Genomic DNA, 16,949 nt, shown 5'->3' on the forward strand with positions numbered 1-16,949 from the left:
AAGTGAGAGAAGATTCTATTAAATAGACTTCAGCAGTAAAGGTTAAAAGTGAAAAATAAAATTTGCTTTAGGTGCTCGGCTACTGAAATCCTGATTTAGAGCCTGCCCTTCAACATACAAATTATAAAAGTACAGTGAAAATATTATGAGTGTGTGTCAGCTGACTTCTGGTTGAAAGCCACTGTGACCTGGGGAAATCCTTGAGTTATAGTTTCCTCGTCTGCAAAATAAGGGAATTTATTTTAGATCATTCTGTGTCAAATTTTATGTTCTTTTAAAATTTCCCTTGTTTAAAGTTATGTTTTTTGAGCCTCTAAAATGACTCAAATAATATTCTAAATATTCTTTTTAAATATTTTATTTTTAAAATTACTATCTGAAGATTGGACTAAGTGTACAAGGGGACCTAACCTGTATTTTGTGTTCATAATTCACCTAGAATCACATGGATAGAATTATCCTCACTGCCGTGGCTATTTGTAGAAAATGGATCCATTTGGGGGTCATGAGCACGAAGTCTGGAGGTTCAGGGCAGTGACACTTGCTCTCTTGCTGAGGAGATTTCAGAAACATCGTGCAGCCTAGAAAAGCGGCCCTCAGGACCTGTCACCTAGTGAAGCTGACAGAGCAGCCTGTGAGGAGGCCGCCAGCCAGGGACATAGGCACACAGCAAGTGAGGGGCGCCAACAGCCTGCTGCTTTTGGTGAGCAAATGCAACAGCCTCAGCCAAAAGCCACCAGAACAGCTGTCATGCTGAGGCCACAGCACAAGGTTACAGGACACGGCATCCGGGAATCATTATAAGGACAGACAGGTAACACTTCAGCAATAGCTAAAGATCAGAAAGAAAAGAGACCTTTTCAGCTGAGTGGAAAACAGAGACATAAGGAAATATTTATAGCAAACGATTTCCAGTGTAATCTGGAAATGTTCTGTGGCAGTCATTGAAACTTTGTAGTGAAACCACAGTAATTCTTTGGTCTCAGTTCTTAGTGGGGACTTTGGGTATACATGAAAAACAGAGACTTTGACCAAACTGAGCTCCAGACAAGCAAAAAGTAATTCAGCAGATGGCTGTGCATTTCTGAATTCTCAAGTATTACTGAGCCTCGTACCCTTGGATCACACGTCATATCCCATTGGTATTAGAGATGGTGGCTTTTCCTTTCCTTGCTGTGTGGCCGTCTGGTGCGGTGTGTATCTGTGCTTTTCCTCTTTTTAATACAGGATTCATCAAAGTAATGTGTATATTTCTTTAAATTCTGCTGTTTAGAAATGTGTTTATCTTATGGGTTTTATGATCTTTCCTTTTAGAAATTGACTTGAATAATTTTGATGTTAAAACCTTTATTTGATTTTTAAAACATTTTATGAACATTCTTTCTCACTTCTGACTGACCCCGTAACTGCAAGATATGTAATAGTACCTGTGTGGAATTTGAGGGACATTGTCGCTTTGCTTATAGTGGGTCTTAGGGTGTCATATGACAATCATCCTTAAAATGAATGAAAACATATTCTTAGAGGGAATTTTGGTCAATTTGAGGATGTTGTCTTTTGGGAAATCTGATACTCATCAACCAAGGCTGGGGATTACTGTTCTGAAATTGTAATTTTGCATAGCAGTGATCTTAGAAAATGTCTACAGTGTTTGTAGCTGCCCCAGAATCATTCTTTTTAAATGAAGAATTGGCCAGAATTGAGAGCTGTGTCTGTAGAGGAAAGTTCCACAGGCTGGTGATACTTGCAGGAGGAAAACAGGGAGGCCTGGTTCCATCAACTGTGAAATTAGACAGAACACAAGTGAAAGGACAGGGGGGGAGTGAGGCTGGGGGTATGATGACCGGGGACACCAAGCCCGCTCACTGCTAACCAAAGATAAGGTGGGGGGATGATAGACATTTCTTCCTTATGTGAAGTGCTGTTCCTTTGCGGGAACAGATGCAGGAGATCTGAAGGGAAAAATCCCACTCTCCAGGCTATGGCAAGAGATAATCACTGGTGTGCCTGGGCACTACGAGTCCCAGGCCCTCCCCAGTAGGAGGAGTTCCCACTCTACACGGTGGAGACCAATGGAAGCAGGAGAAGCCTCAGCATGCGGGAGGCCAATCTGAGGAGCTGTTCCCATGGCTCATTCCTGACCCTGCACCTGGTTGCCTTCCTCACAGGTGGGTGCCTGGAAGTAGCAAATTTGGTTGGGGAGGGGACAGCAGAGATAGCAAAAGTTGTAGACAGAAATAAGAATATGGTGCTACAGCGGGTAGCAGGGGATTCTCTGAGCGGCAGCAGGACAGGAGGCCAGGGGTATCTCCATAAACACCTAGCCACCAAGAGAAGCAAGGCAATTGAGGGGCACCCCAGAGGGAAGAATTGGAGGGGCTGTTGTTCCAGGGACTCCACTCTGTTGTCCCTGTTTTGTTCTGTAACTGCATCTAGGCCTTGAGAAAAGCTTTTACAAGTGAAACAGAATTTTGGAAGAATGAATGACGAGTGAGAAGAATGAGTAAAGAACTTACACTTATTACTTATTAGAGGGCTCTGTGTCCATTGACTTGTTAGATTATGCCTTGTTTTGTATGTTTGCTAGCAACTCATTTTAAGAAAACTGAAAATAAAAAATAATGTGTCTTCCTTTCATGCCATTCCATGGTTCAAAAGCATTTTCACATGTTTTACATCATTTATAAAAAGAAAAAATTACGAGATAAACAAGGTTTGTTTTTCCAAATTTGTGGATTAAGAAACCAAGCTCAGGATGATGGTTAAGTTACTGTTCAAGGTTACATAGTCTGTAAGTGAATCAAGGTTTGATTCCAGTTCTTCTTTGCTTTTATTTTATTATGTTTCTTTTTGGTTTGGATAGTTTACACATTCACATGATTAAAAAATCCAACTGTAACAGCATTAAGAAGTCCCTCTCCAGCCCCTGTCCATGTCTACTATAGTCACGCCCCCTTTTATAAATAAAAGATACCATACTATGTACCCTATTTTATGACTTTTTTTTGATGCAGTTAGTAATTTATCCTGGAGCGCTTCCCAGGACCACGCACAAAGTGCCCCCTCCTTGCTTTGTGTCGCTGTATGCTGCTCCCTTGGGTGGAGGGTTCACAGGGTATAAATTTGAGTTTGATAACATTTGGGTTTTTTTCTATTACAAACAAGGTTTTAGTGAATAGTTGCACATACATCATTTCATTTTATACATATGCTTCTGTAGGATAATTCCTCAAAGCAAAGTCTTGGGTCAGAGGATAAGTGCATTTATAATTAAATAAAAATTGCCAAATTTCTCTTCATAGGAGTTACACTATTTTACACTTTCACCTGTAATATGTAAGACCGTCAGTTTCTTCATAAAATTGCCTGCAAATTGGTATTGTCTAACTTTGAATTTATGCCATTATGATTGTTTAGGCTAATTGCTTGGTGTAACCTTAATTTGCCTTTTTGGGGAAATTTCTCCTTTTGATTTTAATTTTTTATTGAAATATATGTGATTTACAATATTATATTAATTTCAGGTGCACAACATAGTGATTCTAAATTTTTATAGTTTGTACTCCATTTAAAGTTATCATAAAGTGTTGGCTATATTGTCTGTGCTGTACAATATGCCCTTGTAGCTGATTTATTTTATACGTAGTAGTTGTACCTCTTAGTTCCCTATCTCTGAATTTCCCCTCCCCCTTCTCTACCCACTGGTAACCACCAGTTTGTTCTCTTTATCTATGAGTCAGTTTCTGTTTTGTTATATTCATGTTTTTATTTTTTCAGATTCCACATATAAGTGATAACATACAATATTTTTCTCTGTTTGATTTATTTCACTAAGTATAATACTCTCCAGGTCCATCCATGTTGTTGCAAATGGCAAAATTTCATTCTTTTTTATGGCTGAGTAGCATTCCATTTTATATATATAAATCACATCCTTCTTTATCCATTCATCTATTGTTGGACACTTACATTGCTGCCATATCTTGGCTATTGTAAATAATGCTGCTATAAACATTGGGGTGCATGTATCTTTTCCAATTAGTGTTTTTGTTTTCTTTACTTATATACCCAGGAGTAGAATTTCTGGATCAAATGGCAGTTCTATTTTTAGTTTTTTTGAGGAACCTCCATACTGTTTTCCACAGTGGCTGCACCAATTTACATTCCCACCAACAGTGTACAAGGGTTCCCTTTTCTCAACATCCTCACCAACATGTTATTTGTGGTCTTTTTTGATGATAACCATTCTGACAGTTGTGAGGTGATATCTCATTATGGTTTTGATTTACTTTTCTCTGATTAGCAATGTTGAGCATCATTTCATGTGTCTGTTGGCTATCTGTGTGTCTTCTTTGGAAATATGTTCAGATCTTCTGTCCAATTTTTAATTATCTGTTTTTTTAAATATTGATTTGTATGAGCTGTTTATATATTTTGGATACTAACCCCTTGTTGGTCATATCATTTGCAAATATTTTCTCCCATTTAATAGGTTGACTTATCATTTTGTTGATGGTTTCCTTTACTGTGCAAAAATTTTAAAGTTTACTTAGGTCCCATTTGTTTATTTTTGATTTGTTTCCTTTTCCTGGGGAGACATATCCAAAAAAGTATTGCTACGATTTATATCAAAGAGTGTTCTGCCTATGTTTTCTTTTAGTAGTTTTATGGTGAATGGCCTTTAATCCATTTTGAGTTTCGTTGTGTACGTGCTGTCAGAGAATGTTTTAATTTCAGTCTTTTACAGGTAGCTGTCCAGTTTTCCCAGCACCACTTACTGAAGAGACTATCTTTTCCCCATTGCATATTCTTGCCTCCTTTGTAATAGATTAGTTGACCATAAATGTGTGGGTTAATATGTAAGCTCTCTATTTTCTTCCATTGATCTATGTGTCTGTTTTTGTGCAGATACCATACTGTTTTGATTACTGTAGCTTTGTGGTATAGTATGTAGTCAGAGATTATGATACCTCCTGCTCTGTTCTTCTTTCTCAAGATTGTTTTGACATTTGTCTTTTACACTATGAATTGAGATTTTTTCCTCTATCATTTGTCTTTTGATTTTGCTACTTGTTTCTTTCTTTTCTTTTTCAATAATTTTTTTATTGAGTTATAATCAGTTTACAATGTTGTGTCATTTTCCAGTGTAGAGCACAATTTTTCAGTTATACATTAACATACATATATTCATTGTTGCATTCTTTTTCACTGTGAGCTACCACAAGATTTTGTATATATTTCCCTGTGCTATACAGTATAATCTTGTTTATCTATTCTATATATACTTGTCAGTATCTACAAATTTCGAGTTCCAGTCTGTCTCCTTGTTTCTTTTTAATTTGGTATTTAGACATATTTTTTGGTAGACAAAATGATTATTTTTTTTTTTACAATTTAAAAATGATTCTAGATTTTAAATTAGAAGGGCTTTCTCTAACCTAAGGATATGTTTTCTTCTATTGGCATAACAAGGTATAAAAATAAGATCAAAGCCAATATCTAAAATTTCAATGTCTCCAGGTTAGCATGTTTCATACCAGCACTGGTGGAAGGCTAAATTTGTGCCCTCATTTTCCCATGACACTAGCAGAAACTGTAGTGCAAGACCTTTTCAAATACTTTTATGGGTTTTTCCTTTTTGAAACTTATGTAGATATTTGCAGCATATCTTCTTGAGAAGGTTATCATCATTTGCTAATGCCAGTTCTTCACTTGCAAATCTTTCTTAAATCAACTCTGTTTCAAATCAGCAGCCTACATTCCCACTATTCTTCTGAAATTGCTCTTTTCAAGGGCATCTATCACCTTCATGTTGCTTAAACCACTGGTCAATTCTTAGTCCTCATATTGATCTGAAAGCTACATTTGTCATTGATCATCCTTCTCCTTGAAACATACTTCATTGGTTTCCAGGACACACACTTGCCTGCTTCTTTCCGACTTCATTGGCTACTTCTTCTCTTCAGGCTGCTTTGCGGACTCCTCCTTATATTCCTAATCTCTTGACACTAGGGCCCCTCGGAGTCCAATCTTTTCTCTTCCCTAGCTACCCTCACTCCCTTGGTGGTTACTTCTGTTCTCAAAGCTTCTGCTTCTCACGTCTCTCACCTCCTGAACCTCCCAGATGATACCCAGATTTACATTTCCATTATGGGTCATTCCACTAACTCTAGGGTCATCTATTCAGATGCTTACTAAATGTCTCTTCAGTAAGTTCCTCAAATTTAACATATCTGAAACTAAGCTCCTATTCTTTCTCTTTTCTAAGTCTGTTCATAGTTTTCTCCATCTCATTTAACAAACTTAACTTCTCATTTGCTCAGACCTCTCTCACACCCAACATTCAAGCCCCAAGGAAATACTTCTGAACTCAGCTTCAGAATATTTGCCTGACTACTCATCCCCATAGCCTTTGCCCTCATCAAAGCCGCCATCGCCTGGGCCACTGAAAGAGCCTACTCAGTGGGCTCTAGGCTTTTATCCTTGCCCTCCTACAGAGCAGCTATCTCTTTAAGATGTAAGACATCACATTCCTCTGATTAAAAATTCACAATGGCTTCCCACCTCAGAGTTAAAACCAATGTTATTACACAGGCCGCCAAGGCCATTCATAATCTTCTACCTCCACCCTTTCACTCTGACCTCATCTTCTAATACTGCACTTCTCCAGACTCACAGACCTCCCCACTGCTCCTTGTTTAATAAGCAAGATACTCCCTCACTGTATTAATTTTCTACTGCAGCTGTAAAATATCATCACAAAATTAGTGATTTAAAGCAACACAAATTTATTATCTTACAGTTTTGTAGGTCGCAAGTCTGACACAGGTCTCACTGGGCTAAAATTAGGATGTTGGGATGTCTGTATTCTCTTCTGGAGGCTGTAGAGGCAAATCCATTTCCTTTCCTTTTCCAGCTTCTAGAGGTCACCCACATTCATTGGCTTTTGGTGCTTTTTCTCCAACTTCAAAGCAAAAATGATAGCATCTCTCTGATCATCTTCCATAGTCGCATATCCCTGTGACCATAGCTGGGAAAGGTGCTTTGATTTTAAGAACCCAGTGTGGTTAGATTGGGCCCACTTGGATAATCTCTTTATCTCAAGGTTGGTAACCTTGTTAATATCTGCAAATTCCCTTTTGCTATGTAAGTTAAACACAGTTAAGGTTCCAGGAATTAGGATGTGGATATCTTTGGGAGGAGGGCCATTATTTTGCTTAGCACGCTCATCTCTTTTAATATTTGCTCATAGATCACTTTTCCTATTTAGATCCACCACTATCACAGTATTCCCTCTCTTACATTTCTATTTTTTTGTTCTAATAAGAGTAATCACCATATAATATACAGTGTGGTATATATTAATAATTGCTTTTTTCTGTCCCCCCTCATCAGAGTGTAAGCTGTGTGGTGTCGCCAAAGTTTGTTTCATGCTCTACCTGCAACGCCTTGAGCAGTGCCTCAGGATAGCTTCAATAGATACTTGCTGAACAAATGGTTGAAAGAAGGAGTGGGGATTAAAACCCAAGGATCCCTACCTTGTTTCTAAGGTAAACTTTCCAAATCAAGGGATGAAATACATTTTGAGCTAGTATCCCCATGGATTGATTGTAGAATTCATAAATTTACTTTTACTGATGGACTTATAATAAGTAATGGAGTTTACTGGACTTTCACATGTGTACAGTGACGTAGTGGATCCTTAGCCCTTATAATAGGGCCTTATTCATAACACAGGATATGATCTAATTTGATCTCAGTTGATCTCATTTGATCTATAGTTTATTGATTTCATAAATTTCAAGTTGAGGATGATTCCTTCTATTCCTAGTTTTCTGAGTTTTCTGAGAGTTTGTACCATGAATGGGTGTCACACTTGGTCAGATACTTTTTAAGCATCAGTTGATGTGATCAGATGATTTCTCTTCTTTAGCCTGTTGATATGGTGGATTATACTGATTGATTTTTAAATATTGAGCCAGACTTGTATCCTTGAAATAAACTCCACATGTTCTTTATATGTTCCTGGATTTTATTTTCTAATATTTTGTTAAGAATTTTTGCTTGTATATTCATGAGGAATATTTGTCTGAAGTTATAGTTTTTGTACTATCTTTGTCTTACTTCAGTTTCAGGGTAATAGTGGTTTCATGGAATGAGTTGAGAAGGGTGCCTCCTCCTCTGTTTTCTAGAAGAGATTATGGAGAAGTTCTAGCTGGGGAAAGAAGGCAGGAAAGGGAAATAAAAGACATAAATTAGAAAGGAAGAAATATGCTGTCCCCATTTGCAAGTGACATGATAGTCTGTGTACAGAATTCAAGGAAATCTACAAAAAGCTTCAAGAACTAAAAAGTGAGTTCAGGAATTTAGAATATAAAATAAACATTCAAAAATCAATTATGTTTCTGAATGTTAACAATGAAAATGTAGAAACCAAAGTTATATAAAAATACCATTTATATCCATTCAAAGTTAGTTGTAAATTTAATAAAACATGCAGGACTTGTATGCTGAAAACTACAAAACACTGATGAAATAAATCAAATGAAGAAACAAACCATGTCCATTGATTGAAAGACTCAACATAGTAGAGCATTGCAAAGATGTCAATTCTCCCCAAATTAACATACAGATCCTATAAATATCTCAGGAAGATTTTTTATAGATGTAGACAAAATTATATTGAAAAGCAAAGGAACTAGAATAGCTTAAACAATTTTCAAAAAGAGGAATAAAGTGGGAGAACTCACTCTGAGTTCAAGAATGATGATGTACCACAGAAACCAAGACTGCAGTGGTACTGGTGAAAAGAGAGGCCCAGAGATCACTTGGATAGAATAAAGAACTTAGAAATAAACCCAGACAAATACAGTCAACTGATTTTTTTCTAAAGGTGCAAAAGCAATTTGATGAAAAATGAATAAACTTTTTAATAAACAGTGCTGGAGCAATTGGATGTCCACAAGCAAAAAAAAAAAAAAAAAAAAAGTTTCAACCTAAGCCTCACATGTTATACAAATATTAACTTAAACTGATCAATACGTTTAAATGTGAAATGTAAAACTATAAACATTTTGAAGATGACGTAGGAGAAAATTTTCAGTACCTAAAGTGAAGATTTATTAAGGACAACACAAAAAGCATTATTCACACAAAAAATGATAAATTAAACTTTATCAAAGTTACAGATTTTTGCTCTAGGAAACCTTATTAAGAAAATTGAAAAGACAAAAGAAGACTTACAGACTGAGAGAAAATATTTGCAAGTGATATATCTGACAGCAGACTCACATCTAAAATATATAATGAACTTTCAAAAATCAATATAAAAATAGCAAATAATCTAATTAGAATATGAGCATAGAGAAGAAGAGAAATTTCACTGGCAGGAGTACATTATGGCAAATTAGTACATGAAAAAATGTTTAATGTCACTAGCCATTAGCGAAATACAAACTTAGATAACAATGATATATTAAGCCACACCTCTTAGAACAGCTGAAATAAGAAATAGTGACAATACCAAATCAGCATTTGGGAAGGACGTGGGGCAATTGGATCTCTCATATATTGCTGGTTTGGCAGTTTCTTAAAAGAACTAAATATACATTTATTATAAAATCCAGCAATAGTATTTCTGGGCATTTATTGCACATTTATTGGAAATTTATGTCTACACAAAAACCTGTACACAGTTATTTGTAGAAGCTTTATTTGTAATAGCCCCAAACTAGAAGCAACCAAACTGTCCCTTGGGAGGTGACAGTTAAACAAATTGTGGTACATCCATACCATGGAATATTACTCAGTAGTGATAAGGAATGCCTGCACAACTTGGATGGATTTCAAGGACATTACAATGAATGAAAAAAGCCAATCTCAAGAGATCACATGCAACATAACTCCCTTTATATAACATTCTTTTTTACAACATTTTTTTTATTGATTTATAATCATTTTACAATGTTGTGTCATATCTATATAACATTCTTGAAATGACAGAGTTATAGAAATGGGAAAACAGACTAGTGGCTGCCAAGGGTTAGGGATGGTGTTGAGCAGAGAATGTGAGCACGACTGTGAGGAAATAGCATAAGGGAGATGTTTGTGCTGGTGGAATATTTCTATTTCTTGATTGCAGTCATGCTTATACAAATCTATACACTTAATAAAGTGGAAAAATCCCAGTAAAGGCTTGCTTTCAGCTAAGTCTAGGTCTGGGGTAATGGTGTAAATCGAATCACAGAGTTTGTCCCACCTGGAGGAAAGAAATATGAGCATGCCTTGAAGATATTGTGGGTTTGATTCCAGACTACAATAAAGTGAATATCACAATAAAAATGACACAGAACTATCCATGCACATAGTAGCAATGTCCAATTCCTGATTATAATATTATACTATAATTATGTAAGATGCAGCCAGTGGGGAAACAGAGTGAAGAGTACATGGGTCCTCTTGATTACTACCTTTGCAGTTTCCTGTTTAATCTATATTTTAAAATAAAAGTAAAAAAAAAATACATGTTTTATTCCAGTGCATCATGGTTATCTAAAGAAAATACAGATGCCAAATATGCTTTTTAGAGATATAGTGCCACTTATTTTGAAAACTATTTTTTATTGAGGAGAAATCACATAACATTAAAAAATAACTATTTTAAAGCATACAGCTTAGGGGCTTTTAAATACACAAAGCTGTGCAATCATCACTATCTAGGTCCAAATCATTTCATCAGCCTGAAAGGAGACCCTGTACTCATTAAGCACTCACTACCAGGATCTACTCCCCTCTACCTGCAGCCCCTGGAAAGCCAGTCATCTACTTGCTGTCTCTACTACAGATTTACCTCCTCTGGATATTTCATATAAGTAAAATCATACAATATAGGACCTTTGTCACATGCTTCTTTCACTTGGCATAATGTTTTCAAGGTTCATCCATGTGGACTATATCAGTACTTCATTCCTTTTGTGACTGAATAATATTCTATTATAAGCTTGCACCATGGTTCGTCTATCCTTTCATATGTTGATGGACAATTGGGTTGTTTCCACCTTTTGGCTATTGTGAATAGTCTTGCTATAGACATATGGTGGCAATTTAATACAAGAAAGTAGTCCATGCTTTCCTTGCAGAAGGTGTAGAATCCATGTAGGTTATATACTGTGGGTTACAACCAGTAACTCTAAGCTTTTGTCATTTATTTGGGAAAGATGACCTGTCACTGCAGTTTTCTTAGTCATTCGTTCATCCCAGGTGAATCAAATATTGGAGCACTTAGAGATAACACAGGCACTGACTGCTTATTTTGGGAGGAACAAATAAGAACACTTTATGAGATCAGAGATAAAATGTCATCATAAAAGCAATTATAAATTATTAGATGAGAGTCAACATTGTTCTCATAAGTGATCAAGACAAATATTTTATTCTTTAAAGGCTTCAAAAACATAAAATAGGAGATAAAGTTCTTCAACAATAAAACAATGTGAACCATGGAGATGCTTAACCTCTTGGGTTCAGTTTATTTAATATGTGGTCATCTTTGTGTCCTTAAATGCTTTAGAAATTAAATATATAACACTTTAAAAGTCATTGTTTTCTAATCCTAGAACTAAATAACTCTCCAGAAACGTTTTTAGGCATAGCCAAATAAGTTTACTCTTTCTTTGTACAGAACCAGTCCAGCTCTTTTCACAGCCTTCCTTCCTGGTTAGCGCTTTCAATCTGAAGCCATTGCTTTCCCAGCCATGCTGCATGTCAGAACCGCCTAGTACATTTCCTAAAATACCTTTGTCTATGCTGCCACCCAGATCAACTGAATCAGTCTTTAGGAACAAGCCCAAGCATCTTATTTAAGTAAAATTCTCAAGTGATCCTAAGATGCTACCAGGGTGAGGGAGTAATGATTCAAGCCAGTGGTTCTCAAACTTGGATGAGCATCAGAGTTCCCTACAAGACTTGTTAAAAAGAAGCTGGGTCCCACACTTTGGATTCTGATTCAGTGGTTCTGGGTGGGACCTGACGTTTTACGAGATGAACAAGATCCCCAATGATGCTGATGCTGCTAGCCCAGGACCCAATTTTGAGGACAGTGAATTAATGTCCTTTTCTCTCAGTGACGATGAGTACTGGCCAAAGTCCTCCATATAAATACCTTGAAAATTATTCTTTTTACCTATTTTGAAGAATTTCCTTTAGCATGTTAATTAAGATGATGGGCCTTACAGTCAGAAGGCCTGATTAAAAATGCCCCTTCTTCTATGTAACTTTGGTCAAATTTCTTATATCTTTCTTTTTCTTTTTTCTTTTTGTTAATGGAGGTACTGGGTATTGAACCCAGTACCTTACAGTTTCTTATTTTTTAAAGCTCTGCTTTCTTCATCTGTGAAATGGGTATGATATGCTTGTTTTAAGTGTTAAATTTGATAATATATGTAAAGTGATTGACATACAGTAAGTAGAATCTTTAACTTTTCTTGATAGCTTTCATTTCCAACTATCACAACTTTCCTTTATTCTAATTGGCTGTCAAGTTCTGTTCTTCTTATTGGTTAACAAATAAGGAAATGTATGTTAAAAATCAAGATAATTAATTTGGGAGTTCAGCTGAGGCTCTCAAAGAACTGACTGAGGGTATTTACTGGTTGTATGTAGTGGGTAAAAGCTTCATCTCTGGAGTCAGAAAACCCAGGGTTTGAGTTCTGTCTGAAACTTCTCTACGTTTGTTTTCCTCTGTAAAGTGATGGTAATAAGAGTTCCTACACATTGAATTATTGTGATTGTAACAGAACAGATAATGCAATGCAGTGATTAGACAGTCCTGGGCATGTCTTAGGTACTCAATAAATGTTAACTATTATTAATCTGAGGGGTAGTTGATTCCTAACTGCTCCTTTAAATATTAACTCATTTTCCTCTTTGAGCTGATGTGTTTTTATAGTTCTCTGAGGTTTGTCAGGAAGGAATGTAAATTCCCCATGGGGAATGCAACTCTGGAGAAGAAATTTGTTTACTGTTTCCGCAACACTCTTCTAAATGCAAGACTGAGAAGGAGTGAAGAGTTACTCTTCAGACACTAAATAACTTCACTATTATTTCCATTGCGAGAATCAAGAGAAGAGATGTTGAAACTCTTGGTCAATCATTAGTTTCCATTTCAGACCCTCACTTGGGCACTCTGTCAGTGGACAGCATTACAAACAGGGCTGCCGGTCCCCCTCTGTGGCTTCCTGGCTGGGATGTAGGGAAGTCCTTCACATGCTCTCAGGCAGTGTAAGTGCAGACACCTCTATTCAAAAGCTTTTTTGTTTTTTGTAATTTTAATTTGATTACAGAATGGAAACCATCCCCAAATGCTCTGGATGTGATGCCAACTGACCTTGAGGCACAGCAGCATCTACAAAAGTCTTTTCCACAAATATATTAACAGGGGGTGTTTCTTCATTCAGTTCTCAGGAAAGGATGACTCTGCTGCTGATAGCACTCAGTCATGTTTCCTAAAGTTTGGTACACATCCCACGGGGGACATGAAATATTTGATGGGTGGTGAATGGACAGGCACTTATTTTAATATTCAGTGTTTAATATACATTTGGAAAAAGCACACATGCTTGTTTTCCCAGATACTCTTGTTTAAAGTAAATCTAAGATACACAGAAAGCTTAAAATTTGAGGTAAGGAAATATTAGGTGAACAATAGTATAAGGGGCATGTATGCAGTTTTGATAAATACAGTGAAGGTGAATGTGATACAAATTTGGGAAACGTGTTGCAAAATATGCAGGCTGTTTGGTGCCTCAGGAGCTAAAAATGATCCATCTGTATATATCACAAGTAGGGGAACATTTAGCTGTAGAGAATGAAATGGCTATGACAGTCTTTTCTAATTTTTCATTCATGTATGGTTATCTTCTATATCAGCTTTCCTTTATTTGTCGCAATTCTCCCCTTTAAAGATTTTACTAATTATAAAAGAAAGATAAAGAGGAAAGAACCAACACACATATTCAGTGAAAAAGAAAGTGTAAATTTTTGGATTAATGGGTACTTCATTTAAGATGGCCATTAATATGACCAGACTTTCTTGTCAATTTATGAAGTAAGAGCCTGGCTCAAGCCATTATATTTTCACATGTTTTATGTAGCACTGGAATTTATTTTGTAATTTAATGGCTAGATTCTTAATCTTATTGGATCCTGAAGGGAAGCAAAATTAGTACTGGAAAAAAAATAAATAAGTTTTCTTTGCTTATGTGCAAGTCATGCCAAGCTGTATGTTTCATGTAAGATTAATAGTAGTGTTTCAGTTCTTTTTTATCAGAAGCAAAAACTGGCTACTTTATCTCCCCAATCCAGGAAACAGAATGGAGTGATATATGCCACAAGTCCAGGCATAAAAGAAGCTCTTGAAAATAAGGTCTTCTAAGTTGAATTGGCCAGAAATGAGTCAGAGAACAAGTCATGGTGACGAAGCCATAAATGGCATCCACATCGCTACCATGGTTTCCAAGGAATAATATTCTCATCGTACTACCAAATGTGACTGGTTTATATATCTGCCCTACTATTGTCTCTGTGAAGTAGTATATATATTCTTTTTACTAAATTGTTTTCAACTTGTTTCATTTGTTCAACAAATGTTTATTGACACACCTTTGATGTTTCAGGCACTTCCCGTTTCAGGTGCTGGTGATGTAGCAGTGAGGAAAACCACTGAAGTCCCTGCCCTCAAGGAAACCAGAGCTGTTTATGCGAACTATCATTGTGAACATGATTACCTTCCTACATTAAAATGTACTTCTTAAATATTCTTATTTTCAAGAGGTTCAGAAGTGATTTTAAACAATTAAGAAATGATTGGGAATAGAGTTAGGTCATAAAATTCAGTTAAACAAGTTTAGAGGTAGCGCACAAGAAAGAGAACTCATTTAAAGACAACAAGAATGAACATTTAGAGCACTTGATATGCTCTGGACACTTTGCTCAGCACTCTGTATTTATTATCTCATTTAATCTTCACATCTCCCTTATATAAGTGGTACTATATTACCCTCATTTTATGGATGAGGACACTGAACTTAAAACAATTGAATGTCTTTTCCAATGTAATCCAAGCTTGTTTAATGGCATAAATAAGAAATAAAAACAAAAAGCAATCTGCCCCCCCACTTAACCACCATAGAACAGTTCATCCATCCTGGCAGGGGGAAAGAGAAAAAATTAGATTAACACAGAGTATGAATACAAGAGTAAAAATCAAAAAATGGTAGATTTTAGAAAAATTCAGGGATCCTATTTCCATATTTTTATCTGAGTTTGCAATATTTGTGATTGATCTGCCCCCGCCTCCCCGTCTCTGACAACAGGTTGTCACATATTTCTAATCACAAATGCAAAATCACAGAAAGTCCTGTATTTTCAAGCCACTGCTCAATGGAGGGCACTTATCAACTTTGGCTACAAGGATTAGCCACCACTCAAGTGCTACTGGATACAAGAGTCTTCAAATGGGGATTCCAGCCATTCCTTTCAAATACATACTAGTTCTGAGTTTTGGAGAACATGTAAAATATGTATTTTTTCTTGAATTTGGAAAAGTTAGGGCAGAGAAGCCATTGTGTTTTTCTCTCCTCTAGGGATTAAGACTTAATGTAGGGAAAAAAGCAAAGGAGACAGTAGATGCAAAGTGGTCTATATATGTTTTCCTGTAATAAAATCTCATTGCACTGGGTCCCCAGTGGAAATCTTCCTCCATCCTGGTGGGAAGGGAGTGCTGGCATCTGCACGTGTGCTGGGTACATTCTCCAGCTGCTTGTTTACTTTTCTAACTTGGGTACTTGTAGAAGTTACCTCCACTGTGGAATTAACAAGTAACCTCACCCTGAAAAGTATTTCTGCAGTGTTTCTTGAATGGTTCTTCAACCACAACAATGCTCGTGAGTGGCTGGGAGTGTTAGGTTCTGTTCCACTGCCACTTCTGGGATTTGCTTTGAAATCTGTGGACTCTTGAGTCTCTTACGTGTCTCTCCAGAAAGTAAGGTTTTGGGACCTAGGCAAGATCAGCACATGAAAACCTCCAAGAGAGAATAATACTTTCCTGTCTTTAGATCTCTTCATCAAGGATAAAGGTGAGTGAGTCAGCCAGACAGCTGAATCACAAATACTTGTCAGTTGCCTCCTATGTGCCAGGAAGAGGGGACAGAGTGACCAATGGCCGGCACAGCCCCAGCCCGAGGGAGGCTCTCACCTAGTGTGGAAGACCAACATGGAAAAGGTGACTTTGAGTTCACGTCAACAAAGGAACCCAGAAGGTAGTTATTCCCACACATGGAGTAGGGGCCAATGATTTTTCTCAGTCACTCTAAAGAAGCCACTTGCCCCCAAGCGTGTATTTTACTGAAAACAATAAGAGGGATTTTTATCTCACAGGACAGGAAACACCATTTCTCACCAAACCTGTGGACTTGATCTATATTCCCAAGTTCCTCACAGCCACAGAGCCACACGTTTTCTCTCTTTTGACTCTTCTCTAAACCTCTCTAGTTCCAGTCCTCCATTTCCAGATCTTTCCTTGAATCCTTTCTCTCCTTTCTTAAATAGAACAAATTAATTCTGTTTCAGCTCTTTCTAACTTTCATAGCTGCCTCTAAAAACTGACTTAGCAAGCAGCATACCTGCCAATTATCAGGAATTTCTCTCATTAAAAGGCAAAGGAATATTATGTAATACTTTTGATTTCCTCACCTATGTCTCCACCCACTGCAGGGTTTCCACCTCTTTGCAAAGTCTTCCCAATTGGTTTGAGAGTTCCCAGCTGATATTTCACATGTACTTACAAAGTGCTGTCAGTCACCAGATGACATCCTCCATCTGTTTGCTTTTCTGTTTTAGCCCCCTGTGGTTTTCCTATCTGTGGCGGATACCTTCGATGCCTGCATAGTCAC

The 16,949-nt window shown here is 36.9% G+C and overlaps 3 long non-coding RNA genes across 4 annotated transcripts in view; 2 read left to right on the plus strand and 1 right to left on the minus strand.

Moving 5' to 3' along the window:
- LOC135322408 (uncharacterized) overlaps positions 1-16,949 on the plus strand; it is a 109,166-nt gene that overhangs the window by 41,694 nt on the left and 50,523 nt on the right. The gene's annotated exons all lie outside the window — the stretch shown is intronic.
- LOC116150253 (uncharacterized) overlaps positions 1-16,949 on the minus strand; it is a 116,607-nt gene that overhangs the window by 15,195 nt on the left and 84,463 nt on the right. The gene's annotated exons all lie outside the window — the stretch shown is intronic.
- On the plus strand, positions 1,906-14,575 carry LOC135322407 (uncharacterized). Its single transcript, XR_010382967.1, has 3 exons — positions 1,906-2,168; positions 7,396-7,550; positions 14,362-14,575. It is a non-coding gene; the product is annotated as an uncharacterized LOC135322407 (long non-coding RNA).

The sequence above is a fragment of the Camelus dromedarius genome, chromosome 11, assembly GCF_036321535.1.
Source record: "Camelus dromedarius isolate mCamDro1 chromosome 11, mCamDro1.pat, whole genome shotgun sequence".
Lineage (NCBI taxonomy): Eukaryota > Metazoa > Chordata > Mammalia > Artiodactyla > Camelidae > Camelus > Camelus dromedarius.